Genomic DNA, 26926 nt, shown 5'->3' on the forward strand with positions numbered 1-26926 from the left:
CCGGGCGTCCCAAAGCACGGATGAAAGGACTGTGACGGGAGTAACTATGACTCTCTCGGTCCTCAAAGCAACACGCCGCGATGGTACTTAGAGAGAGTCGTGGTTGGTTCGTGATGCGCCAACGAAGTCCTCTAGTAAGGACCTTCAGCCTCTCACGTCCAAGTTGTACCTCCACCTTCTTGTGGTGCTCCCGGAAACGGCCTACTTTGGAAGTTTAGACTCGGTAGGTGTCGACTAAGCGAGTGTACAGCGAAGTGCGCCCCTAAGGGCTTCGGCCCATGCGCCTACGGTCATGGTGAGTTGTGGGGCCAAGAAAGACCGGGGTTTTTTGGGGGGCTCTCGGTTGTCAATCCGTTTGCCCCCCTACACGCAGTAAATTATGAATAAAGCTAAGAATGATTCTGATGTCCCGGGTTCTCGGATGGCCCGGGGTCTGCGTGCGAGTGCTCGCTTGAGTGAGCGCGCGAGAGGTGCGGAGGACCGTGACGGGGTCGCAGCTGGTCCGTCGCGAATCACTATAAGAACCAGCCAGGCTGAAGTGGACAGCCTAGAGGAGGAGATGGTCAGCTGTGAGCATTGTTCGGCGAGATTCCAAAACATGCGTGGTCTTGGTGTCCACAAAGTACGTGCACAACCACTACAAGCCAACAATGCTATCAATGTTGACCGCGTAAAGGCCAGATGGTCAGTGGAAAAAACTATATTCATGGCACGCGCTGAGGCTGAAGGCATCTTAGCCGGGGAACCTTTCATTAACCAGTATCTGGAGACAAGGTTCCCCAATAGGAGTCTCGAAGCCATCAAGGGTAAACGGCGACAGGAGCCTTACCGAGTGATGGTTAGAGACTTCTGCCAAGAGATCTAATCGCGTCGCGCAATTGTGATCGATGAGGGCGATAGGGATGGTGCGGTAATGACACGAGCCGACACCATTCTTACGGCCATTGAGGCTAGTACTGACGATCAAAGCGCACATCAGCCTCCCCCTGAACAAAGTTCTCAGAAACTGCGGGACAAGATACAATCACTCGTAGAGCAGAGTGCGGCGTTCCGTAGCTACGAGGCTGATACTCTTGCTGGCACGGCAAGAGATGCTCTGACGGCGGGGAGGGTCGACGTCTTGGCTATCGAAAGATGGCTGGGCATGATCTTCCCTCGGCCGCTACAAGTGCGCCCTCCGCAACGCGTTTCGGCAAAGAAGCACTGTCCTCCAGTTAAACGAGAGAGCAAGGAGCAGAAGAGAAAGAGGGAGTACGCAATTGTGCAATCCCTCTAAAGAAAGAACAAGAAGTCCTGTTTGTCGCGTATCCTCGAGGGCGACTCGGTGCGCGAGAGGCCGTCTGCTGTCGAATTCCTTAACTGCTGGCGCCCCATTATGGAGGCCTCCAGCGGTGCGGATGGAGACATGACGGACTTGCGTGAGTCGTTTGGGGAAGCGGCACAGGCTGCGAGTGCTGGCCGGAACCGTACGTCGGGCCCGAGAGGGATTCACCTCGAAGGTCTCGGCGATGGCGCTGCCACGGATCCAGTTCCTGTGGCGGATAAGACCTTGCTCTGGGATCCTATAACATCTGCAGAGGTGAACAGGATTTCCGTAAGGACTGGCACTGCGCCCGGATTGGACCAGATTACGCTGAGGATGTGGAACGCTGTTCCTGCGATTCTTCGTGCGCTTCTGTTCAATCTGCTGCTCCTGGCAGAGACGATCCCCTCATCAATCGCCACAACCAGAACGGTATTCCTTGAGAAGGGGGGTATGTCCGATCGGCCAGGTCCGACGGAGTACCGACCTCTCAGCATAGGATCCGTTATAATAAGACACTTCCACAAGATATTGGCAAAGAGATTGGCAGCCCTCGACATCTTCGACAGGCGCCAGAAGGGGTTCCGGCCGGTGGACGGGGTATGTGAGAACGTCCCAGAGAACGTTAAGAGAGTCATAGTTACTCCCGCCGTTTACCCGCGCTTGATTGAATTTCTTCACGTTGACATTCAGAGCACTGGGCAGAAATGACATTGCGTCAACACCCGCGAGGGCCATCGCAATGCTTTGTTTTAATTAGACAGTCGGATTCCCCTAGTCCGTGCCAGTTCTGAGCTGAGCGTTGAATGGCGGCCGAAGAGGACGACCACGACGGCTCGCGCCGCCACGGAAGCCTCGCAGCAAGGAAGATCCGCGGGAGGCCAAGGCACGGGACCGAGCTCGGATCCCGGGACCGGCGCGAGAACGCCGACCGTTCACCTCGCCCAGGCCCGGCACGTCAGCCAGACCCGCTTCCCGATCCAAGCCCGACACGCCCCGCTCCTCAGAGCCAATCCTTATTCCGAAGTTACGGATCCAATTTGCCGACTTCCCTTACCTACATTATTCTATCGACTAGAGGCTCTTTACCTTGGAGACCTGCTGCGGATATGGGTACGAACCGGCGCGACACCTCCACGTGGCCCTCTCCTGGATTTTCAAGGTCCGAGGGAAAGATCCGGACACCTGCCGCAACTGCGGTGCTCTTCGCGTTCCAAACCCTATCTCCCTGCTAGAGGTTTCCAGGGAACTCGAACGCTTATACAGAAAAGAAAACTCTTCCCGGATCTCCCGACGGCGTCTCCAGGTCATTTTGGGTTACCCCGACGAACACTCTTACGAGGGCCCGAATTGTATGCGGTTCCGCTGCCGGGTACCGGAATAGGAACCGGATTCCCTTTCGCCCGACGGGCGTGTGTCTTTCGTATAATATTTATTATTATTTCTCGACACTCGAGTATATTGTACGCCGTCATTGACATAGGATTTCTCCTAGGGCTTAGGATCGACTGACTCGTGTGCAACGGCTGTTCACACGAAACCCTTCTCCACGTCAGTCCTCCAGGGCCTCGCTGGAGTATTTGCTACTACCACCAAGATCTGCACCGACGGCGGCTCCAGGCAGGCTCGCGCCCAGACCCTTCTGCGCTCACCGGTCGCGACCCTCCTACTCGTCAGGGCTTCGTGACGACGCGAGAGAAGACTAACGCCCGCTCCCGGTTGCCGCCCCACTTGCCGCTGACGGCAGAGTATAGGCTCGACGCTTCAGCGCCATCCATTTTCAGGGCTAGTTGCTTCGGCAGGTGAGTTGTTACACACTCCTTAGCGGATTCCGACTTCCATGGCCACCGTCCTGCTGTCTTAAGCAACCAACGCCTTTCATGGTGTCCCATGAGCGTCGAGTTGGGCGCCTTAACTCTGCGTTTGGTTCATCCCACAGCGCCAGTTCTGCTTACCAAAAATGGCCCACTTGGCACTCTGATCCGAAGATGCTCGTGGCTTCATAATTCAAGAAAGCCAGAGATCTGCACCCATTTAAAGTTTGAGAATAGGTTGAGGTCGTTTCGGCCCCAAGGCCTCTAATCATTCGCTTTACCAGATGAGACTCGCGCGCGTTCCGTGCGGAACGGCCGAGTGCCAGCTATCCTGAGGGAAACTTCGGAGGGAACCAGCTACTAGATGGTTCGATTAGTCTTTCGCCCCTATACCCAGTTCCGACGATCGATTTGCACGTCAGAATCGCTACGGACCTCCATCAGGGTTTCCCCTGACTTCGTCCTGACCAGGCATAGTTCACCATCTTTTGGGTCCCAACGTGTACGCTCTGGGTGCGCCTCTTCTCGCGATGAGAACGAGACGCCCCGGGAGTGCGAGGCCGCATCGCGACGCGGCCCATCCTCCCTAGGTCGACGGCCAGGGCCGACCTTCACTTTCATTACGCCTTTAGGTCTCGCGACAAGTCCCAATGACTCGCGTACATGTTAGACTCCTTGGTCCGTGTTTCAAGACGGGTCCTAAGAGTACCCAAAGCAGTAGCGTCGCCGACCGGTATCGGTCTCCCGCGAGACCGCGGGAGACGTTCGCAGGCCTGTCGAAGGTGTACCGTACTGTAACCAACAGCGGGCCAGGACCGGGGACGGCGCGAAGTCCGTAACCTCCGAGTACCGTGGCGCGCGCTTGCGACGGTCTCGACGCACCGTGAATAGTGCGGCCTGATACCTTGCGCGTACCGCCGAGCAGCCGGCCGGGCGACCGAGGGTTTGTCGCGTGCCGTTTTACCGGCGACGCGACAGACACCGCACCCGGGCCGTAGACCGACACCCAGCGGGTCGCGACGTTCTACTTGGGGAGAAGTGCACGACGACGAGCGCCGGACATCGGCGCACGGTAGCGTGCCCGCGCGCGAGCCGCAAGGACTCCGCGGGACATCGCCGACCGACGCGAAGCCAGCGCCGCTGACGATGAATCTCCCCGTTCGATCTTTTGGGTTTCTTAGGTTTACCCCTGAACGGTTTCACGTACTCTTGAACTCTCTCTTCAAAGTTCTTTTCAACTTTCCCTCACGGTACTTGTTCGCTATCGGTCTCGTGGTCGTATTTAGCCTTAGATGGAGTTTACCACCCACTTAGAGCTGCACTCTCAAGCAACCCGACTCTAAGGAGAGATCCTCCCGAGGCGCGCACCGGTCGCTACGGGCCTGGCACCCTCTACGGGTAAGTGGCCCCATTCAAGATGGACTTGGACGCGACGCGGCACCTCGGGATAAGCGGATCCTCCCAAACACCACATTTCCCTGCGGCGGAACCGCGGGATTCGGTGCTGGGCTCTTTCCTGTTCGCTCGCCGCTACTAAGGAAATCCTGGTTAGTTTCTTTTCCTCCGCTTAATAATATGCTTAAATTCAGCGGGTAATCTCGCCTGCTCTGAGGTCGTCGCATAGTGAGTTTTCGTAGCCGTTTGCCTCCTCCGCGTCGCTCATCGTCGTCTCTCCTCTATAATATATATTATAAGAGGGAGAGAGAGAGAGCGTCGAACGAGAGAGCAGCAGCGGCAGCACACGAAATACGCGAGAAGGCAAATCGCCGGGGCGCTAACCGCACACACACTCGTTGGTGGTAATGGAGACGATATATCGCGGGGTTCGAGATTCTCGGCTCCCCCTTCTCTTTTATATACGAAATTCGGGCGGAATCGATTCGACGAGTACACGACGCGGCGCGCCGGTCCCCTTTTTTCGCTTTACGAAAATTTCGTGGACTCGGACACGCGGTCGGCTCGCGATTCAAAACCCTTCTCCGCAAATGAGGTAAAGGATTACGAATGCTCTCTCCGCCGGACGACGACGCGCCGTATATTTCTCCGTAATACCGTTATGTGTGCGGGCAAGGGCGCCTCGGCATAAGACGCGCGAAGCGCTATCGCACCGAGAGACGCGGCACAGAGTGCGAGAGCAGTCCGGTCAGTCTGTGTGATGTACGGAGAGGAGAGACGGTGAGACAAGCGCTACCTACTTTTCGGGAGACAACGACGCACGCGCCGCTCTAGGGAAAGCGGTGCCATTTACCGTCCTGACCCTTTTTTTGGCCGTTTGTTGCTCCCTTCGCGCGCGCTCTTACTCTCATCCCATTTCTCCTCGGCTTCTCGCGTACACACACGACTTGGATACACAAACACGCTCCCCCTCTTAATTCGCGCAGCATTCTCTGGGCGCGCGTTCGCCAACGTTTTACACGCTTGTGCGCTTCTCCTCCTCATTATTATTATTATTTCGGTGTGTCATTTCAGACGACGCCAGGATTTGCACCGCGGCCGGTCGGCGCGGCACAGACACCTCGGGCGAACGTCCAACGATTGCTCGTACGCCCATTGTAAGCGTTGCACAGGGCACAGGCGACGCGCGCTGCCATTCTCTGGTCGCCCGCGTCGTGGCCGTGCGCGCTTTTCGGACGCAAGCAGTTTAGGGGTACTAAAACGACCCTCAGCCAGGCGTGGTCCGGGTAATTGTATCCGTGGACCGCAATGTGCGTTCGAAATGTCGATGTTCATGTGTCCTGCAGTTCACAAGTTGACGCGCAATTAGCTGCGTTCTTCATCGACCCACGAGCCAAGTGATCCACCGTTCAGGGTAATCGTTCGAAATTTTTGCGTTCGCGAAGAAACGCGCTTCTCGTTCAACCATCGTGGTCTCTTCTCTCGGACGAGAGAGAGAGAATAATCGTGGTGGCTCTTCGATCAGCCTGTCCGCGCGCGTCCTCGGACGCGCGCGGACCGCCGCCTCCCGCCAGGGAAGGCTACGGCACAAAGATAGAGTTGTGTGTTTCTCGTTCGGAGCGTCTCTCCCGCAACGTGAGAGCCGGGGCGGAAGCTCTTTGAAGAAACCGTCGGACCGACACAGTTGACAGATTGGTCGAAATATCATCGATCCCTTCTCTGTGTTATATATATATTATAATAATATATGGGGGTCCTCTCGCTCGGCACTCGCGGTCGCACACCGTGTGTTCTCGGCACGCTGACCGCTGCCCCGCGACAACGGGGAGGGCGCGCGTCGACGAACGTCGTGGGTGCTGCACACACGCGTGCGCGGGCATAGGTTACCACCGGTTCGCGCTCAACGCCGAATCGACGCTCTGTGTGTGTGTGTGTGGCCGGAGAATGGCACACACACGAGCGTGATCGCGAAGCGTCTCGCTCCGAATCGTCGTCGAACACCGCCGGGCGCGCTGCTCTGCTTGCCGACTACTTTCGGTCAGAGAGGCGCGACGGCGTCCGTCGTTATATCAAAACACAACAACAAATTCCGTCAAATCCGTTATTTTCTTTTTCTCTGAGAGCGCCTTTTCAGCGCGTCCATTCAGTCGCCGACTGCTGCGAGCGCGCGTCTCTCCCAAAAGAGAGGACTCTCGACGCAGAGCAGGACCTCCGGAACGTTAATGATCCTTCCGCAGGTTCACCTACGGAAACCTTGTTACGACTTTTACTTCCTCTAAATGATCAAGTTTGGTCATCTTCCCGGCAACATCGGCAATGCCGAGACATTGCCGCGCACCAGTCCGAAGACCTCACTAAATCATTCAATCGGTAGTAGCGACGGGCGGTGTGTACAAAGGGCAGGGACGTAATCAACGCGAGCTTATGACTCGCGCTTACTGGGAATTCCTCGTTCATGGGGAACAATTGCAAGCCCCAATCCCTAGCACGAAGGAGGTTCAGCGGGTTACCCGGGCCTTTCGGCCAGGGAACACACGCTGATTCCTTCAGTGTAGCGCGCGTGCGGCCCAGAACATCTAAGGGCATCACAGACCTGTTATTGCTCAATCTCGTGCGGCTAGAAGCCGCCTGTCCCTCTAAGAAGATTTGTTTGTACGTTGGTAGTAAAAACCCGCCAGCCGAAGCCGGGGGCCTTCGCGATACCATAAGGTACGCCTATTTAGCAGGCTAGAGTCTCGTTCGTTATCGGAATTAACCAGACAAATCGCTTCCACCAACTAAGAACGGCCATGCACCACCACCCACCGAATCAAGAAAGAGCTATCAATCTGTCAATCCTTCCGGTGTCTGGGCCTGGTGAGGTTTCCCGTGTTGAGTCAAATTAAGCCGCAGGCTCCACTCCTGGTGGTGCCCTTCCGTCAATTCCTTTAAGTTTCAGCTTTGCAACCATACTTCCCCCGGAACCCAAAAGCTTTGGTTTCCCGGAAGCTGCCCGCCGAGTCATCGGAGGAACTTCGGCGGATCGCTAGCTGGCATCGTTTATGGTTAGAACTAGGGCGGTATCTGATCGCCTTCGAACATCTAACTTTCGTTCTTGATTAATGAATGAGGGAGAGAATAAGAGCGTTGCGGAAGTGAGTGAGATAGCGTGTATGAGAGTAATTGGTGCGAGACTCCGTAAATTCCTGTTTACGGAGACAAACAAAATTTCAAAGAGTGCGAGTGAGAAAATACTGGACATTGTGGGAGAATATGAGGAACAGATGATGAAAATGTTCTGCAAAAATGAGAGAATACAGGGAAAACTGGATGAGTGTATGCGTCGAGCGAGTCGGGATTAAGCCTACGGCGGAAGTGGAATGAGCTATGCGAGCGTGAGTGCGAAAAATGTTGAAAAGAGCGTGATTGAAAAGGTACAGGAAGTGAATGTGAAAACGAGTGAAAACGAAAGAGAAGAGTTATACGGTAATAGTGAGAGCGGATGATGCAAGTGCGAGTGTGACAAGTGAGGAAGTAAAGGAGAGAATGATGAAGCATGTGAGCAAGTCACTGAATGTGCGTGTGAAAGCGGTGAGGAAAGTGAGGAATGGAGGTAGTAGCGATTTGAGACGATGAGCGAGAAGTGAGTTGAAAAGAATAAGAGAGTGTGGTCAGTTTAAGAATGCTGGCCTAAAGGTTGAGCTGCCTCGCAAAATAGGTCCAAAGATCATCTTGTACGATGTGCCGAATGATATGGCGAGTGAAGTGTTAATGAGAGAAATGTATGAGAGGAGCTTGAAAGGGCGAGTGGATGAGAGAGTATTTATGGAACGTGTGCGTGTTGTGAGTAGGAATGCGAAGAAAGATGCAACCTGCGGAAATGTGATATTAGAAGTTACGAGTGCAATAAGAAATGTGCTCTGTAGTGACGGACGAGTGTTTGTGCATTGGAAGGCCTTTAGGGTGAAAGAGTTTTTCAGTGTGCTGAGGTGCCACAAGTGCTTCGCATTTGGGCACATGATGCGGCAATGCACCGAAAAGGAAAGACTGTGCCAAAAATGCTGGATGTGTAGGACACATGATGAGAGATTGTAAAAAGGAAAGTGTGTGTAGAAACTGTAAGCTGAAAGGGAGCAAATGTGATCACTCGGTTCTGTCCGAAGTGTGTCCGGAATACGTGAGAGCGTTAGAAAGAGAGAAAGCGAGAATAAATGACGAATGAATGGTGCGTGAATGTGGTGCAGTATAACTGCCAGAGAGCGTATGCGGTTATGTGTGATCTGGGTGAGATGATGCGCGAACGTCGAGTGAGTGTAGCACTGCTGCAAGGACCGTATGAAAGGCATGGACGTGTGGTGGGCTTGCCCATAGGTATGGATGTGATTGTGTGCGAAAGTGGGACGGTGAAAGCAGCAGTGGTGGTAAATGACTCTAGGTTAGACGTGATGTGCGTGAGAGAGTGTACGAATAAGCTTGGAGTGAGTGTGTGGTTGAAGGGGGACTTTGGCGAAATGTATGTGGTGTCCATGTATTGCCAGTATGGTAAGTGTATCGAGCCGTACTTGGCGTACATGGACAGAGTATGTGAGACGGCCGGGAGAAAGCGTCTGCTGATAGGTATGGATGCGAATGCCGTCTCTCCCTTGTGGTATAGCAAGGGTGGAGGCAGCAGAGAGAGTGAAGCGCGTGGTAGAGTGATTGAGGAATGGATGATTGCGAGCGGGATGAATGTTGTTGAATGAGCCAAGCGAGTTATACTCGTTCAGCGGGCCGAATGGGGAGAGTGACATCGATGTCACTTTCGTGAACGGCGTGAATGGAGGGTGCCGGTATGAGTGGGAAGTAAAGCCGACTGGGGAGTGAGTGACCATAACGTATTGTTAATACGGATGGTACACAGAGAGAATGTAGGTACGAATGAGGGCATGCGTAGATGGGTGTGCAAGGACGTAGACTGGGAAGGATATATGTGTGATATGCGAGAGAGTGCGTTAGAGGATGCAGCGAGCGCCATAGACGAAGCGGATGCGCAGAGCTGTGTAGATCGAATGATGAAATGGATCCATAGTGCGAATGATCGATGGATGAAGAGGTGTAAACCTGTGTATGCTAGGAAGCTTGTGTGGTGGACGGATGAGCTTGAGAAACTGAAGAAGGCTGTAGGAAGGAGCAGACGTGCCTACCAGCGTGCGAGAAAGAGGAATGGAAGCAGAGTGGAAGAAAGAATGAATGAATATAAGTATGTTTTGCGGGAGTATAAGGAGGAAATGCGAAGAGTGAAAGAGGAAAATTGGAAGCGATTTGTGTGCGTGACTGGGAAGAGGGATCCATGAGCGATGTATATAAGGTGTGCATGGGAAAGCGTGATAGGGTAAGATTAAGTGGCATAAAAGTGGGTGATAGAGTGACGAGTACATGGAAAGAAAGCGCGGATGAGCTAATGAAGAGATTCTTCCCGGCAGCAAGGACGAACGTGGTGATAGACGCCAGGGGAGACGTGAGGGAGGAAGAAAAGCAGTTTGAATGGAGCGAAGTGGATGTGGCAGTGAGATCGATGAAAGTGGGTAAGGCACCTGGTATGGATGGTGTGAGTGCTGAGATGTTGCGAGCGATTTGGCGTGCTGTCCCGGTATGGATGAAAAGAATGTATGATGTATGTCTGAATACAGCGTGTTTCCCCCCGGCGTGGAAGACTGCGCGGGTGGTAGTGTTATTGAAGTCTCCCGATAAACCTAGGTCGGACCCTGGGTCTTATAGGCCCATTTGACTGCTGTCCGTGCTGGGGAAAGTGTTGGAGCGAATGATGGTTGGCAGACTCGAGCGAACGATGGGTGGAAGAATGTGTGACGCCCAGTACGGATTCGTAAGGAATCGGTCGACCGAGGATGCATGGAATCGAGTGCATGACTGGGAGAATGGGTCGGAGAGAAAGTATGTGTTAGGAGTGTTCGTGGACTTCAAAGGAGCGTTTGATAACCTAGAGTAGGAATGTGTGATCGAGAAATTGCGTGAGGTTGAATGTGAAGAAATTGAATTATGGAAGATCTATTTTAGCGATAGGCCTGTATGCATGATGGGTGCGTGTGACACAGTGTGGAAAGACGTAAAGCGTGGCTGCCCGCAGGGCTCCATCTGTGATCCATTTATATGGAACCTAATGATGGATGAACTGTTGTGGCGGCAGCGTGAGAGTGAATGTAAAGTGGTTGCGTACGCGGATGACTTGTTGTTGGTCGTGGAAGGACAGAGCCGAGCGGAGTTGGAGAGAAAGGGTACTAAGTGGATGAGAATGGTGTACGACTGGGGAGTGAAAGTAGGTGTGAGTGTGTCTAAGAACAAGACTGTGATGATGTTGATGAAAGGTAGTATGGCTGGGACGAGGCCTCCCAATGTACGAGTGAATGATAGATGCGTGAGGTATGCGAGGAGCGTGAAATATCTGGGTGTTTGTGTGAGTAAAAGGATGAACTACAGGTTGCATCTGGAGTGTCTGAGAAAGAAATGTATGAATGTGGTGGGAAAATTAAGACGCGTGTTGAGAAGTGAGTGGGGTTTGCGAAAGAAAGCTGTGACTGTGTTGTACAAAGGTCTGTTCATGTCGTGTGTGATGTATGGAGCGAGTGTATGGTATGGAGTGATGAGATTTGAATATGCGAGGGAGCTCATAAATAGGTTCCAGCGAGTGGTTTTGAGTGCGTGTCTGAATGTATGTAGAACGGTCTCCACGGCGGCCATGCAAGTCCTTATGGGTGGCTTGCCGTGGGACCTGGAGTGCGTGAGAAGAGGAGTGTTGTATAAGGTGAGAAAGGGAATTAGTATGAGTGAGTATAATGTAGTGAATGATAGTGACTTGCGTGAGAGAGGTGTGGAAGGATGTATGGAATTGGTGAGTGAAAGGCTGTATGAGATGTGGCAGAATAGATGGAATAAGTGCGAGAAAGGAAGAGTGACGTATGAATTTATACAGAATGTAAGGTTCGCGGGTGAGTGCCGAAAGTTCGAGCCTAGCTTGAGCCTGGGCTATATCCTGACAAGGGCATGGAAGTTTGAATGAATTCCTGTATAAGCGTGGTCTGTCTGAGAGTGAGAGCTGTGCATGCGGAGCGGAGAGAGAGAATTAAAAACATGTGTTGGTTGAGTGTCCAATGTATGGTGATGTGAGGAACCTGAGTGAGTGGGGTGTGATTGTGCGAGAGAATGGCAGTGTGGATGTGAGTCGCATGTTGGAATGTAAGAAAAGGTATGAAAGTGTTGGTGTGTATGCGAAGATTGTATTTCAGAGAAGGAGGGCGATGCTGAAAGGAGGATAAGAGAAGCCGATGTTCCCGAGGAACATAGGCCGACCACTGCCTGGGAGGTGTAGGCCTCCGAAAGCTGGGAGTGGTCTCGGCCACGAAGATCCAACCAGTGATCTTGACTGGTACCACGGGAGTCGGGTTGCCCAGGGGGATTCGTCCCTCGTCCCGGCAATTGAGGTCGGACTCGTGGGGGTAGTGGTTGAAGCCGCATGCTGGTTAGGGGCTCTCGGGCCTCGACGGGTGAGCAGCGTATCTGCTCGGGCACCAGTCCTGCACAGCTGGTAGAGCGTTGGACAGGCGCTCGCCCCAACCGGTGGGTTGCCGAAGAGTCCTACAAACTCGGAGGCGCTACTGGTAGTTCCTGGCCTGCTGGAACGAGCTGATTGGGCTTGAAAGTAACCGAAACTCTGAACGCCGAAAAAGAGAGAAAAAGAGAATTGCTGTTTGCGCGAAGGGGATCTGTAAGTAGATCACCACCTCCTTCGGGTAGTACCCAAAAAGACACTGAAGAGACGCATGAAGGGAACACAAGGCTGAGTGATTCTGAAAATGAGAAGGATGGATATGAAAGATTAGAACAGAGCACAGGAGTAAATGAAGTAGAGGAGATGATGGAGACAAAGGAACAGCTCGAGACATTCATGTTTAATGATAACAACAAAATAACAAAATCTGCAATAAAATACATATTGTCCAAATGGGCAGTACTAGAAAATAGACTACATAATGTAGTTTTAGAAAAAAAAAATGGAAAGCTGCTTACCAAGCTGTTGCTGACTTGAGGCCTAAAGGACTCTCCTATGCCAATGTTACGGCAGGAACTCTAAGGACTGCTACAGGTGCTGTAAAAGAAAAAGAAAGGAGGGTAGATACTACGCACAAAGTAGTACTAATTAAACCTATAAAAGAAGACGAAGATGCGAGAACGAATAGTGAAATAAAGAAGGAGGTTATAAAGGAACTGACAAGTACAAATAAAAGGCTGAGGATAAAGGCAATAAGGCAAATGAGAGGAAAAGGAGTAGTGGTGGAGGTGGATGAAAGAGACGGGGACTTTGTGAAAAGAATAAACCTAACAACAAAGACATTGAAAGTAGAGGAGCCAAGGAAAATAAATCCTACTCTTATAATTTATGACGTAGACAGGGAATATAAGTTCGAAGATCTCAAAGAAGATTTCATAAAACTGTGACGATCCGGATCCAATCGAAATAGAAGAATACAAAAAGGATTGTGTGGGAGTAACTATGACTCTCTCGGTCCTCAAAGCAACACGCTGCGATGGTACTTAGAGAGAGTCGTGGTTGGTTCGTTATGCGCCAACGAAGTCCTCTAGTAAGAACCTTCAGCCTCTTACGTCCAAGTTGTACCTCCACCTCCTTGTGGTGCTCCCGGAAACGGCCTACTTTGAAAGTTTAGACTCGGTAGGTGTCGACTAAGCGAGTGTACAGCGAAGTGCGCCCCTAACGGCTTCGGCCCATGCGCCTACGGTCATGGTGAGTTGTGGGGCCAAGAAAGATCGGGGTTTTTTGGGGGGCTCTCGGTTGTCAATCCGTTTGCCCCCCTACACGCAGTAAATTATGAATAAAGCTAAGAATGATACTGATGTCCCGGGTTCTCGGATGGCCCGGGGTCTGCGTGCGAGTGCTCGCTTGAGTGAGCGCGCGAGAAGGTGCGGAGGACCCTGACGGGGTCGCAGCTGGTCCGTCGCAAACCACTATAAGGACCAGCCAGGCTGAAGTGGACAGCCTAGAGGAGGAAATGGTCAGCTGTGAGCAGTGTTCGACGAGGTTCCGGAACATGCGTGGTCTTGGTGTCCACAAAGTACGTGCTCACCCACTTTAAGCCAACAGTGCTATCAATGTTGACCTCGTAAAGGCCAGATGGTCAGTGGAGGAAACTAGACTCATGGCACGCGCTGAGGCTGAAGGCACTTAGCCGGGGAGCTTTTCATTAACCAGTATCTGGAGACAAGGTTCCCCAATAGGAGTCTCGAAGCCATCAAGGGTAAACGGCAACAGGAGCCTTACCGAGTGATGGTTAGAGACTTCTGCCAAGAGATCCAATCGCGTCGCGCGATTGTGATCGATGAGGGCGATAGGGATGGTGCGGTGATGACACGAGCCGACACCATTCCTGCGGCCACTGAGGCTAGTACTGACGATCAAAGCACACATCAGCCTTCCCCTGAACAAAGTTCTCAGAGGCTGCGGGACAAGATACAATCACTCGTAGAGCAGAGTGCGGCGTTCCGTAGCTACGAGGCTGATACTCTTGCTGGCACGGCAAGAGATGCTCTGACGGCGGGGAGTGTCGACGTCTTGGCTATCAAGAGATGGCTGGGCATGATCTTCCCTCGGCCGCTACAAGTGCGCCCTCCGCAACGCGTTTCGGCAAAGAAGCACTGTCCTCTAGTCAAGCGAGAGAGCAGGGAGCAGAGGAGAAAGAGGGAGTATGCAATTGTGCAATCCCTCTACAAGAAGAACAATAAGTCCTGTTTGTCGCGTATCCTCGAGGGCGACTCGGTGCGCGAGAGGCCGTCTGCTGTCGAATTCTTTAACTGCTGGCGCCCCATTATGGAGGCCTCCAGCGGTGCGGATGGAGACATGACGGACTTGCGTGAGTCGTTTGGGGAAGCGGCACAGGCTGCGAGTGCTGGCCGGGGCCGTACGTCAAGTTTGAGAGGGATTCACCTCGAAGGTCTCGGCGATGGCGCTGCCACGGATCCAGTTCCTGTGGCGGATAAGACCTTGCTCTGGGATTCTATAACACCTGCAGAGGTAAACAGGATTTCCGTAAGGACTGGCACTGCGCCCGGATGGACCAGATTACGCCGAGGATGTGGAACGCTGTTCCTGCAATTCTTCTTGCGCTTCTGTTCAATCTGCTGCTCCTGGCAGAGACGATCCCCTCGTCAATCGCCACAACCAGAATGGTGGCCACAACTCCTTGAGAAGGGGGGTATGTCCGATCGGCCAGGTCCGACGGAGTACCGTCCTCTCAGCATAAGATCCGTTATAACAAGACACTTCCACAAGATATTGGCAAAGAGATTGGCAGCCCTCGACATCTTCGACAAGCGCCAAAGGGGGTTCCGGCCGGTGGACGGGGTATGTGAGAACGTCACAGTCCTTTCATCCGTGCTTTGGGACGCCCGGAGGCGTTGTCGTTCTCTGCATGTGGCGTGCGTTGATCTGTCGAAAGCTTTCGATACGGTTGCGCACGCTGCTATTCATACGACTCTCGATGAGCTGGGGCTCCCTCGGGAGTTTAGAGAGTACGTAAGGGTTGTCTATTCGAATGCGCTGACCGAGTTGCAGGGGGTCAGCGCTGAGGAAGTGTCGGCCATCATGATTGGCCGTGGCGTGAGACAGGGTGATCCGTTGTCGCCCCTGCTGTTCAATCTGGTCGTAAATAGAGCACTAGGAATTCTCTCGGAGGACGTTGGCTATCGATTGGGTAACCGGCTTATCAATGCGCTGGGCTACGCAGACGACATTGTGCTCCTGGTCTCTACCAGAGATGGTCTGCAGGAGAACTTGACACGGCTTCATGACGCCTTTATGCGAAATAGGCTCGAGATCAACGCGAGAAAGACCGGAGTGCTGTCCATGGTGGCGTCCGGCAGAGACAAGAAGGTGAAGGTGGACACCACACCTTATTTCACCGTGGGGGGGAGCGATGATACCGCAAAGATCCCTGGTCGATGTCTGGACGTATCTGGGCTGCGAATACACAGGTGCTAGGGAACTCGCAAGCGATCCACCCTTAGCTCAGGCCATCGAGCAACTCACGAGGGCACCTCTTAAGCCGCAACAGCGGCTGAGGTTGTTGCGTGACTGTCTCCTTCCACGGTATTATCACCGATGGACAGTGGGTACGGTCTCGGCCTAAAACCCTCAAGGGTAAGAATATCATCGTACGCACCGCGGTGCGACGATGGCTGCGTTTTCCCTCATGATGTTCCTGCTGGATACCTGCATGCGCCAATACAGAGTGGCGGGCTTGGAATGCCTCTATTGAGAACTTTGATCCCAATTCTGAAACATAACCGACTGCAAGCGGTTGTGTCGAAGTACTCTACCCGCAGCATGCGCGGCTGCCGAAACCACGTATGTGGCTAGGCAGCTTGTCTGGTGTGAAAACCAGATGCGAGTGCGGGGTCACAGAGTGACTACGACCGCTGAGCTCAGACAGCAGTGTGCGGCCTGGTTGCGCGAGTCGTGCGATGGGAGTGGACTCAGAGAGGTTGCGGCCTCCAACCTGAGCTCCTACTGGGTATCGGCTGGCGCCGATGCCATCCCAGGTGCCGACTACGTGCACTATCACCACATACGAGCTGAACTGCATACCGTCTAGAGCGAGATGCTTCCGAAGTCGTGATGTGCGCGATAATCGCTGTCGTGCCGGTTGTCCCGAAACCGAGACGCCGGCTCACTGCGTGCAACGCTGCTTCAGAACGCACGGAGTGAAAATCCTGCGGCATGACGACCTATGCCGTCAAGTTGGTGGCTATTTACAGCAGAAGGGATGGCGCGTCGATGCGGAACAAGCGTATTCGACGTCTGCCGGCCGGAGGCGGCCCGACCTGACCATCGCTAAGGGTGGTGAGGCAGTGGTCGTAGACGCGCAGGTAGTGTCTAGCAAAACCGCGTTGGAGATGTCCCACGAGCGTAATGTGGAAAAGTACCGGTCATGTAATGATCTGGCAGCCGCTGTGGCGGAGCGCACAGGAGTACCACGAAATAATGTTCGTTTTACCGCCATTACTATTTCGTGGCAAGGTGTCTGGAGCTCGCGAAGCGAGTCTGAGTTGCGGGGGCTGGGTTTAACGTCCGCCCAGCTCCGAACGTTGACGACTCGGGTCTTGTGGGGCTCATGGCTGGAAACGTTTTAACGCAATGACATCGCGTTATAACGAGAGAAGACGGAACGTGGCCTCATCTAGTGATGCATGATGGATGGCGCGTAGAGTTGGGGGCCTCCGCATCATTCGCGCGAGTTTGAATAATTGCGTGAATGGTCGAGGTGAAATACGAGCTGCCTTTAGCTAGCTCCGACCTTCACGATCCAGGGTGTTGACTGCGAACACCAACTGTAAACAGCTCTGCAATATCGCTGTCGGTGGCGACTTGGCGACTGTGATTTTGTAGCAGTCGTCGCGCACCGTAGGCGAAACAGCCAAATGCCTTCGTCATCTAATTAGTGACAGCGCCATCGCCACCCTCCTCTGACCCCTTTCCAGGCCCTTCTCGTCGGCCGCCCGCTGGGCCACGACGCCGCCCAACACCCGCTACCCCTGTCCCTGCTCCCCGCTAGCCACGCAATTCCCATGCCCACACTGTGATCGTGCGTTCACCACGAAGACCGGACTCGGCCTCCATCGCCGACGTGCACACGAGGTCATCGTCAACGAGGAGGTTAACGTCGAGAGGGTTAACCGCCAATGGAGCGACGAAGAGAAGCGCATGATGGCGAGGGAGAAGGCGCTTGCCGCGAATCGAGGCGTTAGGTTTATGAATCAACATCTGTTAACCGTCGTCCCGAATCGCACTCTTGATGCCATCAAGGGGATGCGTAAGAACGGCGGTTACCAGCGCCTCGTCGCGACGGCACTGGAGGATCTGGCAGCCGCATCATCAGGCGAGAGCTCGTTTCTCTCGGCCGGTGGCTCCAGTCCTCCCGTCTCCCCTCGACCCATCACCATCTCTCCCCACGGGTCGCCTGGCTCGCCTCCGCTTTCTCCATCTTCTCCCGGCTGGGGTGATGCGTACGGCAGTTTTGCCGGTGCTATACGCGCGCTCATCCCGGTTGTGGAGGCCATCCAGGGATGGAAGTCCCATATCCTGATCCAGATCGGATCAGGAATTCTGGATGGCCAGCGGAGGACCTGGGCCCGTGGGTATTGAGTGTGTTCCCTCCGACGCTTCCTCGTGTGCGACCGCCCGTACGAAACCGTGTCGTCAATCCGGATAGAAAAGCGCGCCGCCGAGCGGAGTATGCGCGCGTCCAGCGCCTCTTCCGTTCGAGCATGTCGCGCGCGGCCAAAGAGATTCTGGATGGTGCCACTGAGGCGGACGTGGTTCCCGGTGTGCGGCAGATGGCCGCGCACTGGGGCCCGTTCGTAGCGCAGGAGTCCGCTCCTGTTGCACCGGCTCCGCGTCTTCCACCGAAAGCGGAGCTTAGTGTCACCTGGTCTCCAATCTCCTGTGAGGAGGCGGCAGCCATCAACCTGCCCCTCAACTCGGCCCCCGGATTAGACGGCATCGGCGTACGGATATGGAGAGCGGTACCAGCTTCCATCAAAGCTCTCCTCTTCAACATCGTGCTGCAATACGGAGGTTTCCCAGCATCGATGCTGGTGAGTCGGACGGTTTTCATCCCGAAGAGGGGGGAGTGCTCCCTGCCGGGGGATTTCAGTGTAATAGCGAACCTTCCGCTCGTGGGCGTCCGATAAGGGAGTCGCTCCGCTGACGACCTGTGCGTCCACCACAACGGCCTTGGGGCCACGCAGGCAAAGCAAGTCAGGCTTGCGTTTGCCCTCGGTCGTGACGTACGACGGTTCTTCTCGTACGGTCCAGCCCACGTTCCTCAGTCCTGACGCTAGGACTCTGCACACTGCGTTGTGCCTGAGGACGCGGCCACCATGGGTACGGAAACACCCCTGGATGACGTGCGCGGCTGTCTCTGTTGAATTACAGCCTGCACGACATCCGGTGGCGTACTGCTCCCGCCTCACCCCCCTAGACGTACGTATACGCGTCGGGAGGGTATTGGCGAGAACATGCACGTACTGGGCATAATCATGACCGGGAATGGCGTGGCTACCGTGATCCACCCAGCGTCGGAGGGAACACACTCAATACCCACGGGCCCAGGTCCTCCGCTGGCCATCCAGAATTCCTGATCCGATCTGGATCAGGATATGGGACTTCCATCCCTGGATGGCCTCCACAACCGGGATGAGCGCGCGTATAGCCCCGGCAAAACTGCCGTACGCATCACCCCAGCCGGGAGAAGATGGAGAAAACGGAGGCGAGCCAGGCGACCCGTGGGGAGAGATGGCGATAGGTCGAGGGGAGACGGGAGGACTGGAGCCACCGGCCGAGAGAAACGAGCTCTCGCTCGATGATGCGGCTGCCAGATCCTCCAGTGCCGTCGCGACGAGGCGCTGGTAACCGCCGTTCTTACGCATCCCCTTGATGGCATCAAGGGAGCGATTCGGGACGACGGTTAACAGATGTTGATTCATAAACCTAACGCCTCGATTCGCGGCAAGCGCCTTCTCCCTCGCCATCATGCGCTTTTCTTCGTCGCTCCATTGGCGGTTAACCCTCTCGACGTTAACCTCCTCGTTGACGATGGTTTCGTGTGCACGTCGGCGATCGAGGCCGAGTCCGGTCTTCGTGGTGAACGCACGATCACAGTGTGGGCATGGGAATTGCGGGGCTTGCGGGGAGCAGGGACATGGGCAGCGGGTGTTGGGCGGCGTCGTGGCCCAGCGGGCGGCCGACGAGAAGGGCCTGGAAAGGGGTCAGGGGAGGGTGGCGATGGCGCGTCACTAATTAGATGACGAGGCATTTGGCTGTTTCGCCTACGGTGCGCGACGACTGCTACAAAATCACAGTCGCCAAGTCGCCACCGACAGCGATATTGCAGAGCTGTTTACTGTTGATGTTCGCAGTCAACACCCTGGATCGTGAAGGTCGGAGCTAGCTAAAGGCAGCTCGTATTTCACCTCGACCATTCACGCAATCATTCAAACTCGCGCGAATGATGCGGAGGCCCCCAACTCTACGCGCCATCCATCATGCACCACTAGATGAGGCCACGTTCCGTCTTCTCTCGTTATAACGCGATGTCATTGCGTTAAAACGTTTCCAGCCATGAGCCCCACAAGACCCGAGTCGTCAACGTTCGGAGCTGGGCGGACGTTAAACCCAGCCCCCGCAACTCAGACTCGCTTCGCGAGCTCCAGACACCTTGCCACGAAATAGTAATGGCGGTAAAACGAACATTATTTCGTGGTACTCCTGTGCGCTCCGCAACAGCGGCTGCCAGATCATTACATGACCGGTACTTTTCCACCTTACGCTCGTGGGACATCTCCAACGCGGTTTTGCTAGACACTACCTGCGCGTCTACGACCACTGCCTCACCACCCTTAGCGATGGTCAGGTCGGGCCGCCTCCGGCCGGCAGACGTCGAATACGCTTGTTCCGCATTGACGCGCCATCCCTTCTGCTGTAAATAGCCACCAACTTGACGGCATAGGTCGTCATGCCGCAGGATTTTCACTCCGTGCGTTCTGAAGCAGCGTTGCACGCAGTGAGCCGGCGTCTCGGTTTCGGGACAACCGCCACGACAGCGATTATCGCGCCCATCATGACCTCGGAAGCATCTCGCTCTAGACGGTATGCAGTTAGCTCGTATGTGGTGATAGTGCACGTAGTCGGCACCTGGGATGGCATCGGCGCCAGCCGATACCCAGTAGGAGCTCAGGTTGGAGGCCGCAACCTCTCTGAGTCCACTCCCATCGCACGACTCGCGCAACCAGGCCGCACACTGCTGTCTGAGCTCAGCGGTCGTAGTCACTCTGTGACCCCGCACTCGCATCTGGTTTTCACACCAGACAAGCTGCCTAGCCACATACGTGGTTTCGGCAGCCGCGCATGCTGCGGGTAGAGTACTCCGACACAACCGCTGCAGTCGGTTATGTTTCAGAATTGGGATCAAAGTTCTCAATAGAGGCATTCCAAGCCCGCCACTCTGTATCGGCGCATGCAGGTATCCAGCAGGAACATCATGGGGAAAACGCAGCCATCGTCGCACCGCGGTGCGTACGATGATATTCTTACCCTTGAGGGTTTTGGCCGAGACCGTACCCACTGTCCATCGGTGATAATACCGTGGAAGGAGACAGTCACGCAACAACCTCAGCCGCTGTTGCGGCTTAAGAGGTGCCCTCGTGAGTTGCTCGATGGCCTGAGCTAAGGGTGGATCGCTTGCGAGTTCCCTAGCACCTGTGTATTCGCAGCCCAAATACGTCCAGACATCGACCAGGGATCTTTGCGGTATCATCGCTCCCCCCCACGGTGAAATAAGGTGTGGTGTCCACCTTCACCTTCTTGTCTCTGCCGGACGCCACCATGGACAGCACTCCGGTCTTTCTCGCGTTGATCTCGAGCCCATTTCGCATAAAGGCGTCATGAAGCCGTGTCAAGTTCTCCTGCAGACCATCTCTGGTAGAGACCAGGAGCACAATGTCGTCTGCGTAGCCCAGCGCATTGATAAGCCGGTTACCCAACCGATAGCCAACGTCCTCCGAGAGAATTCCTAGTGCTCTATCTACGACCAGATTGAACAGCAGGGGCGACAACGGATCACCCTGTCTCACGCCACGGCCAATCATGATGGCCGACACTTCCTCAGCGCTGACCCCCTGCAACTCGGTCAGCGCATTCGAATAAACAGCCCTTACGTACTCTCTAAACTCCCGAGGGAGCCCCAGCTCATCGAGAGTCGTATGAATAGCAGCGTGCGCAACCGTATCGAAAGCTTTCGACAGATCAACGCACGCAACATGCAGAGAACGACAACGCCTCCGGGTGTCCCAAAGCACGGATGAAAGGACTGTGACGTTCTCACATACCCCGTCCACCGGCCGGAACCCCCTTTGGCGCTTGTCGAAGATGTCGAGGGCTGCCAATCTCTTTGCCAATATCTTGTGGAAGTGTCTTGTTATAACGGATCTTATGCTGAGAGGACGGTACTCCGTCGGACCTGGCCGATCGGACATACCCCCCTTCTCAAGGAGTTGTGGCCACCGTTCTGGTTGTGGCGATTGACGAGGGGATCGTCTCTGCCAGGAGCAGCAGATTGAACAGAAGCGCACGAAGAATCGCAGGAACAGCGTTCCACATCCTCGGCGTAATCTGGTCCATCCGGGCGCAGTGCCAGTCCTTACGGAAATCCTGTTTACCTCTGCAGGTGTTATAGAATCCCAGAGCAAGGTCTTATCCGCCACAGGAACTGGATCCGTGGCAGCGCCATCGCCGAGACCTTCGAGGTGAATCCCTCTCAAACTTGACGTACGGCCCCGGCCAGCACTCGCAGCCTGTGCCGCTTCCCCAAACGACTCACGCAAGTCCGTCATGTCTCCATCCGCACCGCTGGAGGCCTCCATAATGGGGCGCCAGCAGTTAAAGAATTCGACAGCAGACGGCCTCTCGCGCACCGAGTCGCCCTCGAGGATACGCGACAAACAGGACTTCTTGTTCTTCTTGTAGAGGGATTGCACAATTGCATACTCCCTCTTTCTCCTCTGCTCCCTGCTCTCTCGCTTGACTGGAGGACAGTGCTTCTTTGCCGAAACGCGTTGCGGAGGGCGCACTTGTAGCGGCCGAGGGAAGATCATGCCCAGCCATCTCTTGATAGCCAAGACGTCGACCCTCCCCGCCGTCAGAGCATCTCTTGCCGTGCCAGCAAGAGTATCAGCCTCGTAGCTACGGAACGCCGCACTCTGCTCTACGAGTGATTGTATCTTGTCCCGCAGCCTCTGAGAACTTTGTTCAGGGGAAGGCTGATGTGCGCTTTGATCGTCAGTACTAGCCTCAGTGGCCGCAGGAATGGTGTCGGCTCGTGTCATCACCGCACCATCCCTATCGCCCTCATCGATCACAATCGCGCGACGCAATTGGATCTCTTGGCAGAAGTCTCTAACCATCACTCGGTAAGGCTCCTGTTGCCGTTTACCCTTGATGGCTTCGAGACTCCTATTGGGGAACCTAGTCTCCAGATACTGGTTAATGAAAAAGCTCCCCGGCTAAGGTGCCTTCAGCCTCAGCGCGTGCCATGAGTCTAGTTTCCTCAACTGACCATCTGGCCTTTACGCGGTCAACATTGATAGCACTGTTGGCTTGTAGTGGGTGAGCACGTACTTTGTGGACACCAAGACCACGCATGTTCCGGAACCTCGCCGAACACTGCTCACAGCTGACCATTTCCTCCTCTAGGCTGTCCACTTCAGCCTGGCTGGTCCTTATAGTGGTTTGCGACGGACCAGCTGCGATCCCGTCAGGGTCCTCCGCACCTCTCGCGCTCTCACTCAAGCGAGCACTCGCACGCAGTCCCCGGGCCATCCGAGAACCCGGGACAGTATTCTCATTCAAATTTTCTCCATAATTAACTGCGTCTAGGGGGGCAAACGGATTGACAACCGAGAGCCCCCCAAAAAACCCCGGTTTTCTTAGCCCCACAACTCACCATGACCGTAGGCGCATGGGCCGAAGCCCTTAGGGGCGCACTTCGCTGTACTCTCTCTTAGTCGACACCTACCGAGTTTAAACTTTTAAAGTAGGCCATTTCCGGGAGCACCACAAGGAGGTGGAGGTACAACTTGGACGTGAGAGGCTGAAGGTCCTTACTAGAGGACTTCGTTGGCGCATCACGAACCAACCACGACTCTCTCTAAGTACCATCGCAGCGTGTTGCTTTGAGGACCGAGAGAGTCATAGTTACTCCCACACAATCCTTTTTGTATTCTTCTATTTCGATTGGATCCGGATCGTCACAGTTTTATGAAATCTTCTTTGAGATCTTCAAACTTATATTCCCTGTCTACGTCATAAATTATAAGAGTAGGATTTATTTTCCTTGGCTCCTCTACTTTCAATTTCTTTGTTGTTAGGTTTATTCTTTTCACAAAGTCCCCGTCTCTTTCATCCACCTCCACCACTACTCCTTTTCCTCTCATTTGCCTTATTGCCTTTATCCTCAGCCTTTTATTTGTACTTGTCAGTTCCTTTATAACCTCCTTCTTTATTTCACTATTCGTTCTCGCTTCTTCGTCTTCTTTATAGGTTTAATTAGTACTACTTTGTGCGTAGTATCTGATCCTCCTTTCTTTTTCTTTTACAGCACCTGTAGCAGTCCTTGGAGTTCCTGCCGTAACATTGGCATAGGAGAGTCCTTTAGGCCTCAAGTCAGCAACAGCTTGGTAAGCAGCTTTCCATTTTTCTTTTTCTAAAACTACATTATGTAGTCTATTTTCTAGTACTGCCCATTTGGACAATATGTATTTTATTGCAGATTTTGTTATTTTGTTGTTATCATTAAACATGAATGTCTCGAGCTGTTCCTTTGTCTCCATCATCTCCTCTACTTCATTTACTCCTGTGCTCTGTTCTAATCTTTCATATCCATCCTTCTCATTTTCAGAATCACTCAGCCTTGTGTTCCCTTCATGCGTCTCTTCAGTGTCTTTTTGGGTACTACCCGAAGGAGGTGGTGATCTACTTACAGATCCCCTTCGCGCAAACAGCAATTCTCTTTTTCTCTCTTTTTCGGCGTTCAGAGTTTCGGTTACTTTCGTGCCAGCATTAGTCGTTACCAAAGTATCAGCCAAGTTTTTGTGTTTTTGTTTGAGTTTTGTTCTTTCCATGTATATCCCACGAGTATGGCAGGAAAAAAAATGTCCACTCAGGCAGAGCCTCCATCATCTGGGTAAGGCGACTTATATACCACAGAGGTTGCGCCAGGTGCCCCTGGGGGATCGTTTGCGGTCGCGCAACTAAACCCCCCCGCGGCCATGCAGCCCCAGACACGATACCTGCCATCCTGGCTTGAAAGGGACCTCGGGGCCCCGGGTGCGTCATGCCCGTACTACTGTCGAATCGTCAGTAGCCTCCTGGGGAAAGTAGATAGGAACAGATGTCCGTGGTTGATTTAACGTGCGGTACCTGCTCAGAGAGCTTAATCACACGACCCCCATGGGTGCGGAATTGGGATAAGCCCAATCAGCTCGTTCCAGCAGGCCAGGAACTACCAGTAGCGCCTCCGAGTTTGTAGGACTCTTCGGCAACCCACCGGTTGGGGCGAGCGCCTGTGCAACGCTCTACCAGCTGTGCAGGACTGGTTCCCGAGCAGATACGCTGCTCACCCGTCGAGGCCCGAGAGCCCCTAACCAGCATGCGGCTTCAACCACTACCCCCACGAGTCCGACCTCAATTGCCGGGACAAGGGACGAATCCCCCTGGGCAACCCGACTCCCGTGGTACCAGTCAAGATCACTGGTTGGATCTTCGTGGCCGAGACCACTCCCAGCTTTCGGAGGCCTACACCTCCCAGGCAGTGGTCGGCCTATGTTCCTCGGGAACATCGGCTTTTCTTAACCTCCTTTCAGCATCGCCCTCCTTCTCTGAAATACAATCTTCGCATACACACCAACACTTTCATACCTTTCCTTACATTCCAACATGCGACTCACATCCACACTGCCATTCTCTCACACAATCACACCCCACTCACTCAGGTTCCTCACATCACCATACATTGGACACTCAACCAACACATGCTTTTAATTCTCTCTCTCCGCTCCGCATGCACAGCTCTCACTCTCAGACAGACCACGCTTATACAGGAATTCATTCAAACTTCCATGCCCTGTCAGGATATAGCCCAGGCTCAAGCTAGGCTCGAACTCTCGGCACTCACCCGCGAACCTTACATTCTTTATAAATTCATACGTCACTCTTCCTTTCTCGCACTTATTCCATCTATTCTGCCACATCTCATACAGCCTTTCACTCACCAATTCCATACATCCTTCCACACCTCTCTCACGCAAGTCACTATCATTCACTACATTATACTCACTCATACTAATTCCCTTTCTCACCTTATACAACACTCCTCTTCTCACGCACTCCAGGTCCCACGGCAAGCCACCCATAAGGACTTGCATGGCCGCCGTGGAGACCGTTCTACATACATTCAGACACGCACTCAACACCACTCGCTGGAACCTATTTATGAGCTCCCTCGCATATTCAAATCTCATCACTCCATACCATACACTCGCTCCATACATCACACACGACATGAACAGACCTTTGTACAACACAGTCACAGCTTTCTTTCGCAAACCCCACTCACTTCTCAACACGCGTCTTAATTTTCCCATACATTCATACATTTCTTTCTCAGACACTCCAGATGCAACCTGTAGTTCATCCTTTTACTCACACAAACACCCAGATATTTCACGCTCCTCGCATACCTCACGCATCTATCATTCACTCGTACATTGGGAGGCCTCGTCCCAGCCATACTACCTTTCATCAACATCATCACAGTCTTGTTCTTAGACACACTCACACCTACTTTCACTCCCCATTCGTACACCATTCTCATCCACTTAGTACCCTTTCTCTCCAACTCCGCTCGGCTCTGTCCTTCCACGACCAACAACAAGTCATCCGCGTACGCAACCACTTTACATTCACTCTCACGCAGCCGCCACAACAGTTCATCCATCATTAGGTTCCATATAAATGGATCACAGATGGAGCCCTGCGGGCAGCCACGCTTTACGTCTTTCCACACTGTGTCACACGCACCCATCATGCATACACGCCTGCCGCTAAAATAGCTCTTCCATAATTCAATTTCTTCACATTCAACCTCACGCAATTTCTCGATCACACATTCCTACTCTAGGTTATCAAACGCTCCTTTGAAGTCCACGAACACTCCTAACACATACTTTCTCTCCGACCCATTCACCCAGTCATGCACTCGATTCCATGCATCCTCGGTCGACCGATTCCTTACGAATCCGTACTGGGCGTCACACATTCTTCCACCCATCGTTCGCTCGAGTCTTCCAACCATCATTCGCTCCAACACTTTCCCCAGCACGGACAGCAGTCAAATGGGCCTATAAGACCCAGGGTCCGACCTAGGTTTATCGGGAGACTTCAATAACACTACCACCCGCGCAGTCTTCCACGCCGGGGGGAAACACGCTGTATTCAGACATACATCATACATTCTTTTCATCCATACCGGGACAGCACGCCAAATCGCTCGCAACATTTCAGCACTCACACCATCCATACCAGGTGCCTTACCCACTTTCATCGATCTCACTGCCACATCCACTTCGCTCCATTCAAACTGCTTTTCTTCCTCCCTCACGTCTCCCCTGGCGTCTATCGCCACGTTCGTCCTTGCTGCCGGGAAGAATCTCTTCATTAGCTCATCCGCGCTTTCTTTCCATGTACTCGTCACTTCTATCACCCACTTTTATGCCACTAAATCTTACCCTATCACGCTTTCCCATGCACACCTTATAT

The 26926-nt window shown here is 53.7% G+C and overlaps 1 non-coding gene and 2 pseudogenes across 1 annotated transcript; all 3 read right to left on the reverse strand.

The window, feature by feature from the left end:
• Window positions 1–2375: 2375 nt before the first annotated feature.
• Window positions 2376–4710, reverse strand: LOC146720126 (large subunit ribosomal RNA; annotated as a pseudogene).
• A 1063-nt stretch (window positions 4711–5773) lies between these two features.
• LOC146720127 (5.8S ribosomal RNA) lies at window positions 5774–5929 on the reverse strand. The gene has a single exon (XR_014926201.1). It is a non-coding gene; the product is annotated as a 5.8S ribosomal RNA (ribosomal RNA).
• An 811-nt stretch (window positions 5930–6740) lies between these two features.
• On the reverse strand, window positions 6741–7470 carry LOC146720128 (small subunit ribosomal RNA; annotated as a pseudogene; the record flags this gene model as incomplete).
• Between the last annotated feature and the right edge of the window lie 19456 nt (window positions 7471–26926).

This window comes from Nylanderia fulva, unplaced genomic scaffold, assembly GCF_048542155.1.
Source record: "Nylanderia fulva isolate GAGA-0341 unplaced genomic scaffold, ASM4854215v1 Scaffold770, whole genome shotgun sequence".
NCBI lineage: Eukaryota > Metazoa > Arthropoda > Insecta > Hymenoptera > Formicidae > Nylanderia > Nylanderia fulva.